Source organism: Rattus norvegicus, chromosome 5 (genome assembly GCF_036323735.1).
Source record: "Rattus norvegicus strain BN/NHsdMcwi chromosome 5, GRCr8, whole genome shotgun sequence".
In the NCBI taxonomy this organism is placed as follows: Eukaryota; Metazoa; Chordata; class Mammalia; order Rodentia; family Muridae; genus Rattus; species Rattus norvegicus.
In genome coordinates, this window is record NC_086023.1 from 78091594 (window position 1) to 78113035 (window position 21442).

General features: G+C 42.6%; 1 protein-coding gene across 11 annotated transcripts in view; it reads right to left on the bottom strand.

Annotated features, from left to right (window-relative positions):
- The window catches only part of Lpar1 (lysophosphatidic acid receptor 1), a 122933-nt gene that overhangs the window by 67455 nt on the left and 34036 nt on the right, over positions 1-21442 (bottom strand). Inside the window, exon 2 of one of the 11 annotated variants that reach the window (XM_006238197.5) lies at positions 17187-17588. The exons of the other annotated variants lie outside the window; for them this stretch is intronic. The gene's annotated coding sequence lies outside the window, so the exon portion shown is untranslated. The remainder of the gene's footprint in view (positions 1-17186; positions 17589-21442) is intronic. 11 annotated transcript variants of the gene reach the window in all.

Genomic DNA, 21442 nt, shown 5'->3' on the forward strand with positions numbered 1-21442 from the left:
GAGAGGCATTTCCAAACTCCTTTGAAACTCTCAAGGAAAGGGTGCTAAGCAACCATGAAGTAAACCCGTGCTTCTCTCATGCATTTGTGCACTAAGGTCCCAGCAGTGAACTAGGACCTTGGTTCTGTCTGAAGATTGGACGGGATAGTGGCTCAAAGCTTTAATGCCAATACTCAAGAGGCAGAGGCTAGAAAGAACTTGTTAATTCAAGGCCATCCTGGTCTACAAAGTGCGTACCAGATCAGCCAGAGCTACACAGTGAGGCCCTGTCTCAAAAATATGGGGGTGGGGTGGGGCGTTTGCCATGATCACACAAGCATTGCAATTTAGTCCGTGAGGAAAAACTTTCCCCTGAAGAAGTTATGCACATTCCTTTCTTCTAAACATCTGTTTTCATCCCAACTAGCAAATCTCTCAAAAGAGATTTATTAAGGAAAGTGTGCATGGTGGTTCACAACTCTAATCTCAACACTTAGGAGACAGAAGCAGGAAAATCAAAAGTTCCAGGCTAGGTTTACTATACAATGAGGCCCTGCATTGAAAAAAGGAAGGAGAGAAGAGAAAGAGAGATGAGGAAGAGGAAGAAAGGAGGGGGGAATGGGAGAAGGGAAGGAAGGAAGAACTGATAGAGGAGGGAATGAGAGAAGAGAGAAGGAAGGAAGGAGGACAGACAGGTTTACTAAGCCCCTAGGGGAAACAAGGAGCATACAGGATTTCACCAGTCCCTACTGCAAACATACTTTGTAATTTCATCGGTGTGCAAAGAGATGCCTGAGTATTGTTTGGCTCTTGGAGAATGAAAGCTCCCTTAATAATAAAAGTCATAAACCAAGGGACAAATGGTCTGAGCCTTGTACAGTGGGAGCATCGAACACAGACGGTTAACCCCAGACCTTCTATCTCATCCCACAGTGTGCTGTGCTAGCTAATGGCTCCAGGCTGTGGAGCCTCTGTAAGAAATGCCCTGGTCATGGAGCAACCCCTATAGCCTGCAGGTTTTCATTTCTATTCTTGCATAAGTATCATGTCTTCACACCGTAGTTTGAAGCACATCAGGTTTTACTTGTTTTAAGCCATGGGTAATTGCTTGATGAACAAACACACAGCAAGCAACCTTTGCAAACTATCTTGGCCAGACATCAACATGGGATTCCACAGCTATTGAGCCAATGCTGATACCCTCCAGAGTCTTACTTTAAAGAGGAAGAAAAAGACAATACAATTTAAATGAAAGGCCCAACAGAAGGGGGGAATGCTTTCTTTTCTTCATAACAGCTTCTAGGGTATGGATTCAACCACAGGAAAATTATAGACTCCAACAGTGCATTGTTTTATACTAACCCATGACCTTATGTCCATCCCTACTTTCAGTTCCCTGTTTCCCTCATGCACTTATAACTCATTTCAACTTTCTATATTCACACATTAATATAAAAGGAACATGGCAACAACAAAAAGTCAGCAAGTGGGATTCTATTCTAAAAGACTCATACTGCACAATCGATTCCACTACTATTATCTCAAGGTAACTTCAGATGCCACAGTATAAAGACTGTCCAGAGGGAAACACAGCATCTAGTGTGTAGCAAGAAAATATACCCCTTCTGGTGGTTTGAATATGCTTGACACGGAGAGTGACATAATTAGGAGGTGTGGCCTTTCTGGAGTAGGTGTGGCCTTGTTGGAGAAAGTGTGTGACCATGGAAGTAGGCTTTGAGACTCTCCTCCTAGCTGCCTGGAAGTCAGTTGACTGCTGTTCACCTTCAGAACAAGATGTAGAGCTCTCAACTCCTCCAGCACCATGCCTCCATGCATGCTGCCATTTTCTTGCCTTGATAATGGACCGAACCTGTGAACCTGTAAGCCAGCCCCAGTGAAATGTTGTCCTTTATAAGAGTTGCCTTGATCATGGTGTCTCTTCACAGCAATAAAACCCTAAGTAAGAATCCTTCAAAATCAAGCTGCCATATGTCACCAATACTAAAAAGAACGAAGAGAGAGGGTCCTGGAGTTAAGGAAAGCTGTCTGCACACAAAACTCAGCAGCAGCTATTCCACACAGTCTTGGGCAGATGCTGTTAGCTCATGTCACAAGAGAGACTTCCGAGACTTCAGAAGGTTACATGCATGACCCAGTCGCAGCCACAAAGCTAGGAGAGTTCTAAAACTTGAACCAGGACCAGCCTGATGCCTGAGCCCAGACTCTTTCTACAGCCCAAAACTCCAACTGAAGGAGAGTCTTGGAGGACTGGGCAGATAGCTCATTTAGTAAAGTGTTTGCCTTGCAAGCACAAGGACATGAGTTTGAGACCCAGTACCCACTCAAACCCCTAGGAGAGGTAGCCCATATCTGTAGGCCCAGCACTGAGCTGTCACAAGACAGGAGGGTCTCTGGAGTTCACAAAGAGTCTAACCTAATCCATGACCTCCAAATCAATGAGAGACCCTCTCTCAAAGGGGGAGACAACATTCCTGAAGATGACATCCAAGATTATCCTCTGGATCCACACACCTATGTGCCTGTATATATACATACATGTATATATATGCACATGTGTATATGGGGGAGGAAGCGCTGTGGAAGAGGAGACAGGAGTATTCCTGGTGTTCACTCTTCAGACAGTCTAGCTAAATGGTTGAGCTCCCTGTCTGAAGAAATAAAGTCCTAAGTCATTGAGAAAGACACCTGGTAGTAACCTCAGGCTACTACATGCATGCATGTATATGTGACACACACATGCACACATATATACATCTCTATACCACACACACAGTCATTTAAAAGGATTATAGATATAAACAGTAAAGAATGACATGAAAACTACTTCTGATATAAGAAAGCAACGTGGAAACTATGTCTAGACTCTCATCTGAAGACCGGTAAAAATATGCACAAATTAAAATAGAGTAGCAAGAACCACAAAGAATCAAATAGTTTTTAAATTCTCTAATGAGAAATATACACAGGCTGATTCCTTGTGACAGTCTACCAGGATGATGATAGGAGAATATGTTAGGAAATCAGCCCTAGAAACCACAGAACGGACTCCAACTTAAACCTCCAAAGATATTTGCTGGAAAGAATGGACATAGACGGCGCACACGGAGCCAAGGCCAAACTCTCTTCATAAGAAGCTGCAAGTTCCCAGCACATGTATAGAAATACGCAATGAGAACCCAGCCGACCTGGAAGTCAGCTCAGCAGGAGGAGGGAGAACTGGGGTGCATTTCAAATGCTTTCAGAAGAGCCTCTGCCTCCAGAAGTCAACAAAGAAAGTAAATCAGGCTGTGTTCATTCCTAACTTGCATTGGCTATGAAGAATTCACCAGAAATCTGTGAGAAAAGAATGCCACAAGTTAGCCACAGACGGGAACAGCAGTGCCAAACGACAAAGGCTCCACTAATTAGTGAGTGCCACAACCAAGTACCTAAAAGAAAGACTCCAGTTGGAAGCAGACTTTCATCTGACTGCTTGAACTGAAGCTGGCTCCTTCCCCAGGCCTCACAGGAAGATAAACCTCTAATTGGCAAATTAACCTACTACAAGCCTAACCTTTTTCCTTATTCTGGATGCTGGTCAAGTCATGACTCACATGAGTCTCTTGAAAAAACACAGGGTAGATCCCCAGCAAAGAGGGGCCGAGAGGGAGAAAAGGAGAAATATTGAGTAGACACTGGCTTCTGTCTCCAAGGATAAGCAACAGAAAAATGTCTAAGTGAAGCAGGCCAGTGAAGTGAAGACATACTGTGAGAGTTTAAAATAAGGGGATTCCAGATCGCGAGCCATTATTTACTTAAACAATAAGTATGGTTATTAGAAAAAGAAACTTCTAGTTCCTGTTTGTGAGATGGCTGAGGGCACTGCAGCAGCACTCTGAGCACAGGGCATAGCACTGAGATGGAAAGTCAAGGTCAGGAAAGAGTTTGACCTCACGGACAAAGAAAGGTAGGTCTGAACTGTCAACCTAAGCACAGGCAGTCACGGAAATAAGAGAAAACAGAAAATAAGTACTGAGGGGAAGACAAACCAGATCTCTGGGAGAGGGAAACCCACATTTAAAGGATACACAACACAGGATAGGCCTACGAAAGCCCCAGGAGAATTCCAAACTCAGGAAGCAGAGACAGCAGGATCAGAAGTTCAAGGTCATCCAATGGCAAGTTTTGTGTTAGCCTGGGTTACATGAGATTCTGTTTCTTTTTTTCTTTTTAAGATCAATGAAAAAAGATATCATCAATGCTGAAACCAAGAAAATAAAAAATTATTCCCCAAATTTTAGAAAATTGCTTCACAGATACACACTTGAGGTGAAATAAGGGGGGAAATCAGACTTTATGTCTTTATGTTTGTTGTTGTTCTGCAACAAACCTGACGGCCTGGCAGAAACCCAGGAGAAAATTTCTGGACCCAAGACCTGGAGCATCGAGGAGATGAGACGTGTGTTCCTCTTAGTGTCTGTCCCCATGAGTCCTTCCTCCAGAAAAAGATGGCATCTGCCACCAGACTTACCTCCCCCAAAGCATGAGGAAAAAAAAAGATTTGTCCTTTGGAAACTCTAATCATAAGGAAAAGACTTAACAATAGTAAGTTCCAGAAAGAGACACTGTGCTCACCGAAACAAAAACAGGGTGTTTAAAAAGCAATAATTCCAAATTTAAAAAACACAGAATGTGAACTTAAGAAAGCTGGCCAAAATTTAAAAATAAAAAGGGAGAACAGAGCAAAGGAATAATAAGATAAAGCAGAAACCCCAAGAGATAAATCAGAAGAAAGGAGCAAAGGGAAAGGAGTCAAGGCCAGAGGGCTGCAAGGTCAAGGGCAGCCTGTGCAATTTGCAGAGACGCTGTCTCAAAATAAAAAGTGAAAAGTGGGATGGGGTGTAGACCAGTGTCAGTGCTTAGCTAGCATACCCATGGCCCTAGGTTCAAAAAGGAAAAGGGGGAGGGGGACGTTGACTCAAAAGTCCCTAAAATGGAAGGTCATGTATCTGTAGACTGAAAGGGTTCATAAGAGCCTGCTCACCTCAATGAATGATAGGATTATACTATCTGGAGATTTAAAATGTGCTGTAAGGTCTAGAAAAGCTTCAGCTTATTGGTAGAGGACAAGTATGTGTTGAGCATGTGGGCAGCAGGGGGACTTAAACCAGCACTGCAAAATCTAACACCGAGACAGCCGTGACGGCAATCTGAACGTTAATCAAAACTCCTGAAAGACCTCAGAAAAGGGGAACTCAGAAACCAACAGGGGGGAACCCAAGTGCCTTCAAACTATTGAATAGTAGTACCCCGAGATGCAAGCAGACAGTGGGACTAGAAGAGGGACGTGATCCCTCTGGAAGATGTGCTTCTAGAGACAGGAATAAAAAGAGGTAGAGAAGAGGACTGTAGGTATCAACACAGGGGGACCTAAAGGAAGTTAACTGTGAAGAGCATCCCAGTATGACACACATGAGGGCGAAGAAGGTAGATCAGCTGTCCATCTGGATATACAGAGAGTAGGTTTATAACATTAAGAGAACCTGGTGTTAAATGCAGAGTTAATACATAGAAAACTAAGCCAGCATTAAAAAGAGATGATGACCTTAAAACAGACCCAATTTTTTGTGTCAGAATCAAAAGACCCACACATTTTTCACATGGCATAAGGATGAATGATAGTAAGGCAGGCCCCATTACATTAGCCATGAAGGATTAAAGTCACAGCTAAGCCATAGAGCACTTATCTAGCATGAGCCAGACCCCAGATTTGGAGCCCCAAGTCAATCCCCAGCAAGATAACAGACAGGTGTGAATACTAACCCAATCAAAACAAAGAATTAACATCAGAGGAGCAACAAGGAGTTGGTGTACTAAGATGTCTTCCATAGGGGAAATTGGAAGAAGGACTCAGTCTCCTCATCAAGCTTCATGGAGCTAACACTTTAAAAAAAAATCTATAACTGATCAAATTTTTTACAAAAATGAATTGCAAGATCAAAAATCAAAAAGTTCAGAACCACATCATAAAAGGTAAAGTACCAATGCAGAAATTCAAGGTGCTACCGTGGGAAGGCCAGGGATAGGATTGCCACAGTGTTTGTGGTAATAGACTAGGTCACGTTGGTTAGAAAGTATGGTTCAGCGCATAGCAAATATTCAAGTAAGGATAACCAGCACACTTGAGGGAAAACGAACAGCACAGAGGCGATTTAACAAGGACGTCGCTTTCTTAGTTCAAGAATAAATAATGTGATAAAGGATGGGTGGAGGACTTAAATAAACTTCCTTAAGGGGTGTGTGAAGGTGGACAAAAAGAGCCAAAGTGAAACTTCACAGCACTGACTCCCAGGAAGACACAAAGCAAAACTCTGGTGGTCATGGTCAGGAGGATGTGAAAGACTGCATCTCTGGCACAAACGTAAAATGCGACAGTCAACATGAAAGCCAACGGAACAGCCTCAGAAAACTCAAACTTTGAACCAGAAATCCCACTTTTGAACACATTTCCAAATTATTAAGATGGGATCTTTCAGAGCTAATCAATCACCCATGTTCACATAGCATAGATACAGTGGCCTGGAGATGGAAGAAACCCAGTGTCCAGTGATAGATACGCACATATAAACAAACTGTGGTAGACACCCACAATGGGATATTATTACACCTTAAAGATGAACAAACCAGGCACCAGGCAAGGTGCACCTTAGTCACATTTTGCTAAGGAAAATAGGTCACATGTTAGTGTTGCCAGGCACTGAGAAGGAAGAATGGGTGAAAGGGGATGTTTAATGAGCATAGAATTGCAGAGTCATCAATAAAGGAAGGTTTATGGAGACCAGTTGCACACTATGGTTTGAACATGACCTTTAAAAGTTTGTATGCTGAGGCTGGGGAGGTTGCTCTGTAGTTAAGAGCACATGATGTTCCTGCAGAGAACCCAGGTGTTATTCCAAGCACCTACACCCACATATAAGATCAAGCCGTCCATAGATACAGTTCAGAGTACCTAATGCCTTCTTCTAACCTTATTGGGCACCAGGAACACATGTGGTGCATGGACCACACCCAAGGAAAACACTCATACAAATAAAACAAAATAAATACATCTAATTTTTTTTAAGTTTCTGCATTGGAGATTTGATTCCCACAATCACTATTTACATCAATTGTTCTTGGAAGTGGAGCTAGATGATGAGGTCATGAGTGTGGGGCTTGCTCCAAACAATGACACTGAACCTTTAAAGAAGGGGAACAGGAACTCCAGCTCTTGGGAGGCTGAAACAGAAAGATCACAAGTCTGAAGCTGAGAGAAAGATGGGGGAGGGCAGGAGGAAGGGAGGGAGAAGAAAAGGAAAATGAAAGAAAAGAAGAAAGGACCAAAAAATAGAGGAAGAAGATGCCTAGGCTAGGTTCTAAACTGAAGAAACAGATAAAAACTGCATTGATAAACTCATTATCTTGATGTCAAAACTAGGTGCACAAGCATAAAGTTGCAATTCCAGACATTCCTGGTAGGAAGCAATGCCATCCCGAAACTCATGAACATAAGACATAATAATGAGGGTTGGGGATTTAGCTCAGTGGTAGAGCGCTTGCCTAGCAAACGCAAGGCCCTGGGTTCGGTCCCCAGCTCCGGGGAAAAAAAAAAAAAAGACATAATAATGTAATGACCCCAAATCGGTGTCATTACAATAGTGAAGGAGGTGCTGTAAAATAAATACCGTCTCAGAATCAAGCTGGCGCGTTTTGTTATGCTTAGATAACTGGAGAATCTATGGCTTGGGAACACTGTCAGGAATGAGCTGTAACTATGAACTTCTGAGTTAAAGGAAATGAAATCAAGTAAGTGTGGTCAGAACGAAAGAGCTCAAAAAGAGAAAGATGGGACCTGTACCTCTGGAAGGAATGAAAGGAAAGAAGGCAGAGGATCTTGGAAAGTAGGAAAACTAAATTCTCTCTTTGGGGAAGAGTCAGACCTAACACAACCTTGTATCGTCCCATAGCGCAAAGCCACAAAGTCCAAACATTCATCTCAGTTAGTGTCTGGATATGGACCAGAACAGTTCAGGGACGGAAGGAATCGGGACCTCTGCTTTTAGGAAAAGGATACTGTGGTGCTTTTCCACTGTAGACTGTCAAGAAAGAAGCCACTAAGCTAAGGTGGGGTGGTTTCAGTTCAAAGTTTACAGACACAAGAATCTCAATATGCATATGCCAGAAAAGCTCAAATTCTAAGATCCAATGACAGCTGACGGACAGTCCTGGAAGATGTCTTCCCCCTAAGAACACTGTGTCCTTCTAACACCAGAACTAGTTGTTATGGTCTAATGTTCTTAATGGTCTAAATTGAGGAATATGGGTATCATAAACAAACCGGAGGAGGTGGAGGGAGGGGCCAAGAGGAAGAAAGAACGATTGAGGGAGGGGACAAGTCTGTGGTTGTGTCAGGAAGAGTGACTCAGCCCCACCAAAGTTTCTCAATGGTGGGGGTTCTGTTGACAGAGGCACCACCCATCACTGAAGATTCAAAGGAGCTGACTTCATTCATCTTTGGGAGAATATATCAACATCAATTATGAGTGTTAGAACAATAACCACACACAAACGTATTTTTAAACAAGTATACCTCAACATAAGAAAGTTATGTTTAAAAGATTACTTGTCTGATGGGTTTGTGGACAGTGTGGAACAGCCACTTAAAAATATACCTAACATGGATGAAACTGTTATTGCCCCTTCTTGAATCCATTATGGATAGGCAGGTGCATATAAGATAGATATCAGGATCTTAAACACTACACAGAATCTGAAGCTATGTGATTCTACAGTATCCTGTGGGGGGAATATTATTACATGCAAACATGTAGCGCCAAGAATGTTTAACGCAAAGCCATATGACAAAAAAATAGAAATGATTAGAACATTCAATAATATAGTATTATCAACTGCATACATTATCACAAAATGTGTTTACATACTATCCAGTTATATCTAATAAATGAAATTAGACTGTGTTTAAATATCTCTCCAACGTGGGAAAACACACAGAGAAATATATAATACTTATATAGGTTTTGTTTTCTGAGGAGGCATGAGTATTTAAATTTTCTGCTAAAAATAATGTATTCAAGCGAACTAGCGTGGGCCAGATAAAACAAGGAGGAGGAAGAGGAAGAAGAGGAGGAGGAAGAGGGGGAGGAAGAGGAAGAGAAGGAAGAAGAATTATGGTGAGAAGGAAAAGGAGGAGGAGAAGGAAGAGGAGGAAGAGGAGGAGGAAGAAAAATTATGATGAGGAGAAAGAGGAGGAGAAGGAGGAGGAGGAAGAGGAGGAGGAGGAGAAGGAGGAGGAGGAGGAGAAGGAGGAGGAGGAGGAGGAGGAGGAGAAGGAGGAGGAGGAGGAGGTGATTAAGCTATACAAGGACTGGACACGAGACACAAAGGCATCCCAAAGAAGTAGAAGAATGACAGTGGCCTGTACAATGGTTGCAACTCCATCCTGACTCAAGATTTCAGGTGAGCCAAGAGTGTGGCTCAGGTGTAGCATGCACCTGGTTCTATATCTACACCCTAGGCCCTAGGTTCAATATCTACACCTTTACAAGAACTCTCTTTAAAAGAGTCCAAGTTACAGTACAAAGAAAAGTCAATGTGAAACACAGGGAACTTACTAAGTTGAGAAGATAGATGTGACACTTCAAGGAACTCTAAAAAACTATGGTTCAAAGAACTGACTATGAGAAAAGAGAAAACAGAAAAAAAACAGCCTGAGAGATCCAAAGGCCTTTTCTTTGGATATAAACAAAACTGATCATAGGATGCATTCAAGAAAGGTGTGAGAGGCAGGGAGAGGAAGAGATTGAGAGGGAGAGAGAGAGAAAGAGAGAGAGAGAGAGAGAGAGACCACTTGAATAGAGGGAAGGAAACAGTGCTCACCCAGTCTCTCCTCCATCAGTAAAGCTGGAAAGCCATGTAACCACTGGTTATAATACACAGAGGCACCAAAATATCAGTATCCAACAAGGGAGAATACATAATCTGGTGTCTAATCAATATTTACCAGCCACAAAAAAAGAGGTAAAAATATGACCAAGATGATGGAAAAAATCACTTAATTAAACAAGAACCCAACTGGCACATGAACATTAGAACTGCTGAACATACTCAGTTATTACAGCCAAGGTCCACATATTCAAAAAGCTAACAAGACACAGGAAACATGTGTATGTATATGTATATAACACACACATATAAACATATCTATAAATATACTCATATATCATTGAATGGTACTAGCAGAAAACTTGACATTGAAGGAAAAATAACTAATGACACCATAAAACAAGAAAACAACCTAAAACACTGAGAGAAAAATATTTTAGGAACATTAATGAACTGCAAGCCAGTTTCAACTGGATACAAAGATGGTATGTAAATATCCCAGATTACTTTGCTAATAAGGAAGAGAGATAAAAATGGAACAATAAAAACTAAAATGTACACACATGTATAGACAACATATATAAGAAATCTCAAAATTCAGTAAGGAACAAACCTGTCTTTAAGAATCTGGGCCCGTCACCTATGGTACTATACAGACAAGAAACAAGAAGGTCAAATTAAGAATATTCAATTTAAAACCACAACAAACTACTACTAAGTATTTACTAAGATGGATAAAATTTACTTGCCATAGTAGGTATGGGCAAGGATATGAAATCCTGGAGCTCCCAGTGCTACAATGAAACAACGGGACCATTTCTTTTTAAGTTAAACATACTCTGACTATTCAACCCAGTCACCTCACCCCTAGTTACCTACTTGAAGAAAAAGAAAGTGTGTTTATACAAGAGACCCGAATGCACATGCAGGTGGTGGCACTATCTGTGATATCCAAACCCCAGAAAGAGCTCGGATGTCAATTCACACATGAATTGATAAATTGTTGTATGGCAATCCAATGACACAGTACTTGTGAGTAAAACCAAATGAGCTGCTGATATGCACAACAACATCTATCATTCTCACAATAGTTAAGCCAAACAAAAGACTCCAGATGAAACAGCGCACACTGTATATATTTCTATAAATGTATACAAATGAAAACCAATTAAGGATTGTAAGTGGCTGCCAGAGAATATAAGGGCAGCTAACATGGGGAAGCATTTCAAAAAGATAGGATAAAACCCAACCTGTAATGGATTGCAGCGATGGCTTCAACAGTATAAGACAAAGCAAATTCTATACTTTATGTCGAGATACATCCTTAATTATACCAAAAAGAAAAGATCTTTCTTAACATTTTAATGATATTTCATGGATTTTTTAAGAGAAAAAAATATTGAAACATTTTACCTAAAGTGGGAATCCCTGCCTGGAGAAAATAACACAAGTAATTTAAAATCATTTATTTGAAAGCAAGGGAAGCCAAATGCAGGGTGTCAGAAATGGGTAACAAGGACAGCTCTCTGAAAAGGCAGCCATGAGCACATGCCTGAGCCTGAAAGGCAAGGGTACAACCAAGAGAGAAGGAGCAAGAAATCTAGACTCTGACTTTCCACTATCAGTGGAACCAAGGATAGGTATATTAGGGGAGATAGGAGTGCTGGGGATAAAAAAAAAAAAAAAAACCATAGTCATATGTAATAGGCAAATACACTGCCACTGAGCTATGTCCACAGCCCAAGAGTGAGTACTAATGTGTCCTCATAATGAGAATGCTAGGAGAAGTCAAATGTCAACAAAAGCAAGCACAATCAGCATGTGGATCTTGGAATACTATTCTCCTCTATTGAAAGAAGAATTGTCTGGTTCTAAGGAAATAAGTACACGATGTCCATGGATTGACCATCAAAGAAGCCACACATCTCTGGTCCAATGAATCTGACCATTGCTTATACAGACAGAAGATTTTGGCATCATCCAGGTGGTCCTGGGTTTGCAGTCAAGTAGAATGTAAGAGTTTGGAGTCATGGAGGCTTCCACCAAGACTTCAGAGGAAGGCCTGGGAGGGCAGATGTAGAGAGAATATCTTGTGTGTTGTATGGATGCATCACCTGCCAATTAAAAAGCCCGTGGCCTATTGATTGGGCAGGAAACTGAAGGAGGGACTCTGGGAGGAGAGAGAATTCTGGGATAGAGACAGGTGGGAGATCAGCGCAGGAAGACGTGAAGAGATGGATGCATAGTACCTGAGTACAGGTAAGCAGCCAGGTGGTAGAATGTAGGTTAAAACTAATGGGTTATCTTTAGTTATGATCTAGTCAGAGTAGAAATTAGCTATATGGCCAAGGTATTTGTAAATATATTTTAAGTCTGAATCTTATTTCTGGGAGCATGGGGCTGGGAGGCCTAACTTCTTCAGGCAAGGAATGTATAACGAAGTTGGAGTTACCATGTGCCATGCCCAAGTACTTCATATAAAAGAAATAAGTACAGCTAGGGCAGGTATACAGCACAAGGTTATGAACTGAACACTTAACTGCCAGGATGTAGCCATGGTGATCTGAGACAACATGAATGGGATGTGAAAAATAGAAGGCAATACAATGCCAACTGACTGATTTGATTAGTTGTTTCCTGACTCTATGAAAAGGTGTCCTCATTTATGAGAAATACATTCTAAAGTATTTCTGGCACAATCTTGAATAAATGTAACCAATTTACTCTTAATACACTGCTAAAATAAGAGGTTCTTCATACTCTGTGTTATACTTGCAAGTTTCCTACGGGCTTGAGAGAAAAGAAAAAAAAAATCAGAAGTAGAGAAAAAAGACCATGGAGAGTTCTTTATTACAGAAACATCTGTGATAAAAATGTTTGTAAATGCAAGTATTCATATTTGGCCATATCAACCATAAGAACAGACAAAGCCAAAGAATAAACTTAATTTTACAATTTTCAAACCGGGCAGGAGTTCCTGTTAAAATATACATTACCGTGCCAGACACACGTGGGCCTGGTCTTAGAGAAGACAAGAAGAGACAAATTGCAAGGCTTAAGAGCATGTTGCTAAAACTCGAGTACGACGCCTGGAAAAAGAGAAGTCCAGACTCGGAGGAAAGTACAGGCAGCCCCAGACCACCACCCTTGGCTCTGCTTTTAGAAGCCGCAGAAATATTTAGTGTTATATACATTTATGTCTGATACACAACAGCAAGGAGATCACCCAGCAACTTCCGTTTCCAGGATCTAGAAGAACTATGGGAAGGTGCCGCGTTCTTTGAAGACAGCAGATCATGATATTTCTTCTGCCTACCAGAGGAGTAATCTCTTCCAGATGCTGCTCAGCCCACAATGTGCTATTCGAAAACACAAAAGCTCTGTTTATTTTCAAAGTTCTAGAGCCAAACGAGAAGCCTCGCTTCCCAGGATAACCTCTTAACAAAATGGGGAGGAAAGCTAGCTCTAAAGAAAATCAGTAAGCAACCCAAAGCTCACGCACACATCATGCCAAAAGTTTAATAGTGGAAAAAAAAAAAGAAAAAAGAAAAGAATACAAACCTAGTATCTACTTCAACATTGGAAAATGATGAGGGACTTCATTTCCTTCCCTGTTCCCAGGATGCACCACTCCACCTCAGCGAACTCCCTTTATAAGTACAGAGGAGAAACTAATAAAATGGAGCATTGTACTGGAGCGCCGATGAGTCCTGGCTGAGCATAACGTATATATGCCCATTTCCTGAAGATTTCACACCCATGATTTTACCAACTTGAAGGATCAGTAAGGACAGTCAGGCTGTACATGTATGAGTTCACATGTGAGCAAATGTGTGTGGGGGGGCTGGGGATTTAGCTCAGTGGTAGAGCGCTTGCCTAGGAAGCGCAAGGCCCTGGGTTTGGTCCCCAGCTCCGAAAAAAAGAACCAAAAAAAAAAAAAAAAAAAGTGTGTGTGAAGGTGGGGTGGGGGGTGGGGGGGTGGGGTGGTGGGTGGTGACCACATCAGCCATTGTTTCCCAGACAATGGCCATTGGTTTGTTGAGACGGTGTCTCTCCTTGACTTGGATATGCCAACCACACTAAGCTGGCTGGCCAGTAAACCTCAGGAACCTACTGTCTCCACTTCCACAAGCGCTTGCCACCACGCCTGGCTTCCTCCCGTGTGCTGTGTCTCAAACTCAAGTCCCTATTCTTGCTAGACAAGTGTTTCACAGCTCAGCTATCTTTTCCCTCTGATATCAGTTATTCATAGAGCAATTCCAACATGGCCGCTCCGCTGAAGAAACAAGGGAATGAATACAAAGAACATTGAGTGTCTCTGACCTTTTCGCAGTGGTTTTAGTAACTAAGAGAACAAATGCAGAAAGTGGGGCCTAATCGAGTCGTAAGGAGAGCATCCTAGTTCCTACTACCCTATCAGCCATAGTCCAGTCGCATCTAGCAGTGATACCTTTGAAGATAACTATTAGAGCTATTTATCAAGAAAGCCTCAGAGAATGCGGAGGGAGAAGTGCCTCCCCTTTTTTATCTAAATAGACTGGGAAGAGATTAGTAAAACCCCAAGTGTCACCCAGCAAGCCTCCACTCATGGCACCATCTACAAACCAAATGGAGACCTAAAATCTGAAAGGCTTTAAACTGTCTCATCATTATCCAGAAAGAAACCATCCTACATGGCCAGAAGCTCCAGAAAGCCACGGCAAACACACTGTAAATGTGACACTGACCCTACTAACTGGCATGCAGAGGGAGCTGGTGGCCACCTCAAAGAAGAGCTACTGTACTGTGTTGGTAGAAAGCAGTCTGCTCTAGGTGGTGGAGATGGGTGCTAAGGGGCAGGAACAGTGGAGGGGTTGCTAGCTGGCATTACAGATCAGTGGGTGACCATGAGTGACAGTACTAGCCCGACAGTGCAAGGCCCTGGGCTCAATCCCTAGTTGTGTGGGGTAAAGGGTGTTCCTGAGCTGATAAGCAATCGTCTGAGATAAAACGCGGAGGAGAAACAACCCGAAGGCCCTTTCTCCCTGACCAATACTTTCCTGAGGCTGGAAAGGAAGCAGTGTGTCACGGGACCAGGGTGAGCGAGTGTGCCTGCTGCTTGAACCCAGTGATAAGAGATAAAAAAAAAAAAAAAAAAAAAAAAAAAAAAAAAAAAAAAAAAAAAAGCCCAAGCCGCCAGGAAGCTCTAAAAGCCTTGTAGTCCAGTTTGTCTGTTCCGTAGGTACGGGTGTAGTGTATTCAGTCTTCTGGGGATGGGGACTTCAAAAAAAAAAAAAGGCCAGCTCTTCAAAAAGCCACTCTTTGGGTTGGTGTCGGTGTCTAGGGAGGTGACCCGCATGACAAGCAAAGACTGTGCTCCTGCTGGGGCCTAATGATTTCACGATGGAGCCTGCCCTCAAATCCATGATACATGAACTCCTCTCCGCTGGAGTTCGTAGCACCACACTGGTTTCTTTTGGCCCCGAGCCTGCACTGCAGCTGTTTGTACTTATGTGAGGTATGGTTTATTTTGAAACAAAATGAACCAGATTTTCCCCCACTGCCTAAGTCTCTGCTCGGTACTGGAAAACTTTTAACTCTTTCACAGTCAGGCCACCACCGGTGATCACAGTGCAGCCAATCAGATGGAAGGAGACAAGGAAAGACACCAGCCAATCAGATGGAAGGAGACAAGGGAAGACACCAGCCAATCAGATGGAAGGAGACAAGGGAAGACACCAGCACAGAGCTCAACAAATAGGAAACTTATTTCCAAGAAAAGAACAGACCTTCCACGGGTCGCCTAGTTTATTTCCTGCCAGGATACAGAAGGTGATATAGATTTTCATTTTTAAGTCACAAATTAGGGGCTGGAGAGTAGTAGACGGCTAGGATTTATTTCCTAGAACCCCATATCAGGCAGCTTGCAAACATCTGTAACTCCAGTTCTAGGCCAGCCAAGGGCCGCTTCTGGCTTCCAAGGGCGCCTTTATGCATGTGGTATATGTACACCCACCACACAGGCCTACATATACACACATAAATTAAATAAAGTAAGGTTTTTACTGTGAGATCTCTGGAGACTAATTCAAAAGAAGAAACAAGTTGCATATTATTGAAAAGGGGGAAAGATACTGAGATATCTGCTAAATCTTGGTAAGAGTCACCCTATGTATAATACAAAATACATAAAGATATTAATATGGCAATATCTTATAGCAACTGTCAAATACTAAAAAATAAAATAAAATAAAAAACCCAAAAAACATCATTCTCAGTTGCTATAATATACACACAAAACAAACACCAAACAATAGAGATTTAACCAAACTTAACTGAGGGTTTAATCTGGTAGGACCTGGATAATCCACATTCTTTTAGGCATCTGTATTTCTGAAGTCTCCTTAAGTAATTTCAGAAGCAAGCCTTAGATTACATGCCATAATTTGCAACATGAATTCTTTAAAGAACAAGTTGTTATGACCTACATAATAGCTCCTGAGTGATCCAGTAGGACAAAGCGGGAAATGGAGTATGCTTTCCCTGAGAAAATAAAGTACTGATTCCTGGACCCTGCCAAGACCTCCTGACTCCTGTTCTGTAGGTGGGACCAAGAACCCATATTTCCACAAGCTCTCACAGTGAGATGTGCATTCAGCCAGTTCTTGGACTACAACATGTAGTCTTCCAGTGTCTCCTGGAAGACCCTTCAGAAGCAGGTGGTGGCCTTAAGCCACTGAGCTTCTGACTCAGTAGGATGGGCTGGGCCTGTGAACATGAATTTACCCAGAGTTCCCTGGCCATACTGGTGCTGGTGGTCCTGAGTTCACCCAAGGACCTACTCACTACACTGTCCATTTCATAGGTCAAGGCCTCCAAAAGGCCTTGTACAAAACTGAGAGTAGACAGCTCAAGACTGAGGGCGGGGGAAAAAACAATCCTATGGGTTTTTTTTTAATATCCAGTCTAAGAGACAAAATGGGTATTTCCCCCTTAAAAACTGAAGCAAAGTTTTTAATCCAAACTGAGGGCCATTTCACATGTTCAATTCTAAAGACCGGTAGAGAGAGAACTGAGAGGAGAAAATTTCTGACTCACGCAGTAAAGACTTTAGCTGAAATTCTAAAGACACCACTCTGAGAGTAGGTGTTGCCATTTATGAGTCTTGAATGCAAAAACACTCAGCCAAGAACACATGGCTTTATAGCGCTTAACCAGAAGAGCATCTCCCTGCATCTCACAGGGCTGGCCCATGGGATGAAGGGGCTGGGTACCGAGCATCTTACTGGGAGAGGCTGAACCAGCAACTTCAGACGAAGTCGTCAGCAAGTTCTCCTCTGCTGAATAAGCTGGCCAAAAGGTCTGAGGTCTCCTAAATTCATATCCTGTTCACGAGCCGCAGATCATATCACAGCTCGACTGGGAAAGGCAATTCTAATTTACACAAAGCCTTTTTTTTTTAAAGTTATTGGGTTGTGATTTTAAAAGATGACAGAAAACTGGACATGGGCAGCTCTTTTGTCCTTTGCAGACGTCATGTGATTTGTGGAAAGATAGTTCCTGTACACCGCACTCCTCCCAGATCGGCTGCATTGGTCCTTAAGAAGCGGTCAAGTCTAACATCTTCCACACCAGCTCAACACGGAGACGGTTCACTAGCATCAACAGCTGTAGTTAATCAATAAGGCCTGCAAATGATCAGAAGGTAACTTCTGAGTAAAGATGACATCATCCCCAATGTGCCACAGAGCACACCCAATTTCCAGTGAAAATACAGATAAGCAAAAACAGAAAAGACAAAAACCTCCTAACAGTCCAAAGCCGAGAACAGTGGCTCTGAGGAACCTGGGAGGGCTGGGACTACAGTGCAGAAGGAGCTGAGTTGACAAGAGTTGGTGTTCGATGGGAGGTATGGATGCTGAGAAGGAAGGACGGCTGGATCAGAAAGGTCAGCTCCACCTCACTTGCCAGAATGAGTCCCTCCCAGAGAAAGCCACGAGGAGCACCCATGTGCTGCTTTGCTTCCTGTAGGCACTGACAGCTAGCTTCTCTTGTTAGTGTGTTTTCACTGGCCTGGCCACCACCATTGCCTGAGTGGCCTCCACACCACATTTCTCACTCTTCTGAAGATCAGAAGTCTATGGTCCATTGACGCTAACAGGAGAGTTGGGGTACTGGTGCGGGACCTTGGTTAGACTAAACGTCTAACCACTGAATTCTCACAATTAACAGAAAACAAAGGGGACACTCAGCACCCACTTTTGTAAAGTCATCGCCACTGATGAATGTCTACTCTCCTGACCTAATCACCATCTCCCAATGTTATTACCCTGGGGATTAAGAGTTCAACATATGAATCCAGGAGATGCGGAGGACGCAAACATTAGCCTATCCCCCATCCCCCTTCTCTGACCAGTATCAGACATTCTCCCATAAGTCAGTAAGCACAACAAATAATCCATTGGAACATGGTGGGCTGTGTACAGGAAGACGACTTATAACTAAGAGGCCTCGTTAGGAAAACAGAGTCGGGGGTCTCTCCTGGGTTAGAGGTCAGGTTACAGGGCCTGCAAGACGTCCTCTTTGCCAGCAGTGCAAGGTCTTTACTGTACAGAATCACCAGTCTAAGTGTGAGAGGCAGGTCTATCCAAAAGACCTATGTCACTCCCACAGGCTAGGACTGCCAACAACGGAACATAGTTTTAACTCAAAGTCTGAAATGGCAGTGTCTACTGTGATGGCCACTCACCTCAGAAGAGTGCAGAAGAAACCTTGGAAAGTCACCCACAAAAAATGGTGACAGAGTAGAAAGCATGCCTGTCTCCCCTGAGAAAAGCTGCCTCTAGAATGGCATCACCTAGGAATCAAACTTAACTCTAGTTGAAATATACCGAAGGATGAGGTAATCATCAGAGCAGTTTCCTTTAGTAGGCCCACAATTAACTCCTCCGAGTGTGTTTGCTATTTTTCTACAGTTAAAACCAACACGTGGCCATGCTGGACTATTCTGAATAATCCCCCTTAAATATGAATAGATTTGCCGACAGAAGATGTGTCGTTAATGACAAAAGGAAAACAAGACAGGAATCCTATTGTACTTACAATTCAACATAGCTCTTGAGAGCATAGCTGGTTCGTTCAAGACTACAAGTGGCGTACAGGGAGTAGCACAGTCAAACCACCTTTCTTTGCACTCAAAACGATCATTTATATTCAAAATCTAGGAGTCTACGCAAATCCAATCTGACTCCCAGGGGTAATTCTCAGAACCAAACCATCTATGGGATCTGATAAGGGTTGTCAACATCGCTGGATCTAGAATCTCCAGGAGACAAACCTCCGGCATTTCCAGAGGGGGCTTCGAGATTGTAATGGAAGGAGAAGATTCATCCCGAATGGAAGTGGTAGCATCCCAGGGGCCTAGGTCCGAGCCTGGGTAATGAGGGGGAATGAGCACTCATCCAACTCTCTTTTTCCTCGTCATAGCTATGATGTAAGCAGCTTCTGCCTGCGTGATGTACTGTGATCTCAAGCTGCGACCCCCAAAGTAATGGGTTTGTGTGACACCGATGTCGTATTGGGTATTGTTTGGTAAAAAAAAAAAAAATGAGTACTTGCCCCACCCCCGCCCCCATAGCTGGAAGGCACAGCTGTGTTGCTGTGATACAATTAGACAGACTAAGATGCCTATTGAATCGGGTTTTCATAGGTGACGGTTTTGCAAGCAGGGAGCTGAGCACATCACTAGAATCCCTTTCCTCTTAAAATGGGAAGGCAAAAAGCTGTATTAGAATAGCTGCCAGCAACCTCGCTAAAATGGGCCTGAAGTCATTACAGTGATTTGTTACTGGCTTTTAATCAGCTGCAATAACAATATTATATCAAGCAAAGCAAGCTGTTAATGTAGAAGACAGGAAGTTCTAAGACACAAATTAAAAAAAAAAAAAACACTGTTGTTTCCATGTAAGATATTTAATTCTGAGACAAGATGGACATACGTTGAAGATTAAATCTTATTCCACCACTGGTGGTGTCCTTTACATGAATTTCCATGTGGGCGCTTCTAGCCTGCAGATTTTAATTACACAAACCCAGCAGTATGACCTGGTACAGGAAAAGACTTAGGAAAGAACTTTTAAAATGTGGGGAAACTTCTCTACAGGGCAATGGGGGACCAGGGAGGATGAGTGTGGGACAGTGTGCTCCACTGAGAACAGGTGGAAGGCTTAAGTCTTGACTGAAGTTAGGATAAACCAGGGACCTAATATCATGAATAGATATGGGACTTTTCCTGCTGAGGCTAATAGAACAAAGTATAAACCGTCTATAAAGCCCATCTCCTGAAAGAGGTCTGAAACCTCAGGCACCATCTCTAGGACTTCTTTGGAAAATAAGTGATGCTGGATGTGAGAAACCCACGTTGGTTTCGCTCCTGGTGTTTTATCACAGCAACAGAAAAGGAACCAATACAGGATACAAGTGAGGTGTACAATTCCTTGAGGATTCAGAGCCTGAAAATAGTGGTGACCATAGAATAGGCAGAGTGACACAAGGTTGGATGCAGTGTGGCGCAGTCAGGAGTGTCTCTCGCCTGGCTCATAGACATGGAATAGGTTTAGATGCAATACTGCAACAGTAACACCTTATTTACATTAGTTTTGGCCCCAAAATTTGGTTCCAAGTGACGTGTAATTCTCAAAATGTTAGCACTGGAAGTTGAATTAATTATTTTAATAATTCGATCAATTCAGACTTGGGAGAAAACACCCAATAAATTGTTGCCTAAAGATGAAGTCAAGGCTCTAGCATCCATCAGGCAGGGAGCAGCCACATCTTTCTATGCCATAAACATGTGTTAGATGTTCGCCTCACAAACCTGGACCTTCCCATTGTAGTCAAAGTCACTCTTTTGGCCAACATTGATATCACAGGACATTTCTCTCACCCATCCTAGTTCCAACGCCCCCTGTCTCTCTCTCTCTAATATATATATATATATATATATATATATATATATATATATATATATATATATATATATTCCATTCTCTTTTGTGACTTTGGCCTTGTTTCCCTCCCCAGCCCCAGAACACAGGCTAATTTCTGTTAAGAAACAAGAAAAGAAAAATGTTCAACTTTCTCTTTCTCTTCCCTCTCTTCCTCCTTCCCTTCCTCAGTCCTCTGCTTCAAAGACAGAAATACTAAAGAAACTGGGCTTGTTGCTTGTGTCCCCACATATGCACTTGGTGAATGTCCCTACCCTCACCACAAACCTTTGAGACCACTTGCCTTTAAATAAGGACACTCTGCCCTTCTCTTGCTTATCCCCAGTGGCACTGTACACAGTTAATCCCTCTGCTTTCAAACTTGCCCCACTGGTGACACCATGTTCCTTTGATATTTATCCAACTCTCAGACAGTTTCTCGGGCATCTTTGCAAGGGTCAGGGAAAGCTGGTCCACCCCCAGTCTTTATTTACCTTTTCCCAGTCCACATCTATCCATTTTCTCTACAGTCTTTAATGCACCAATGAATTCCACTT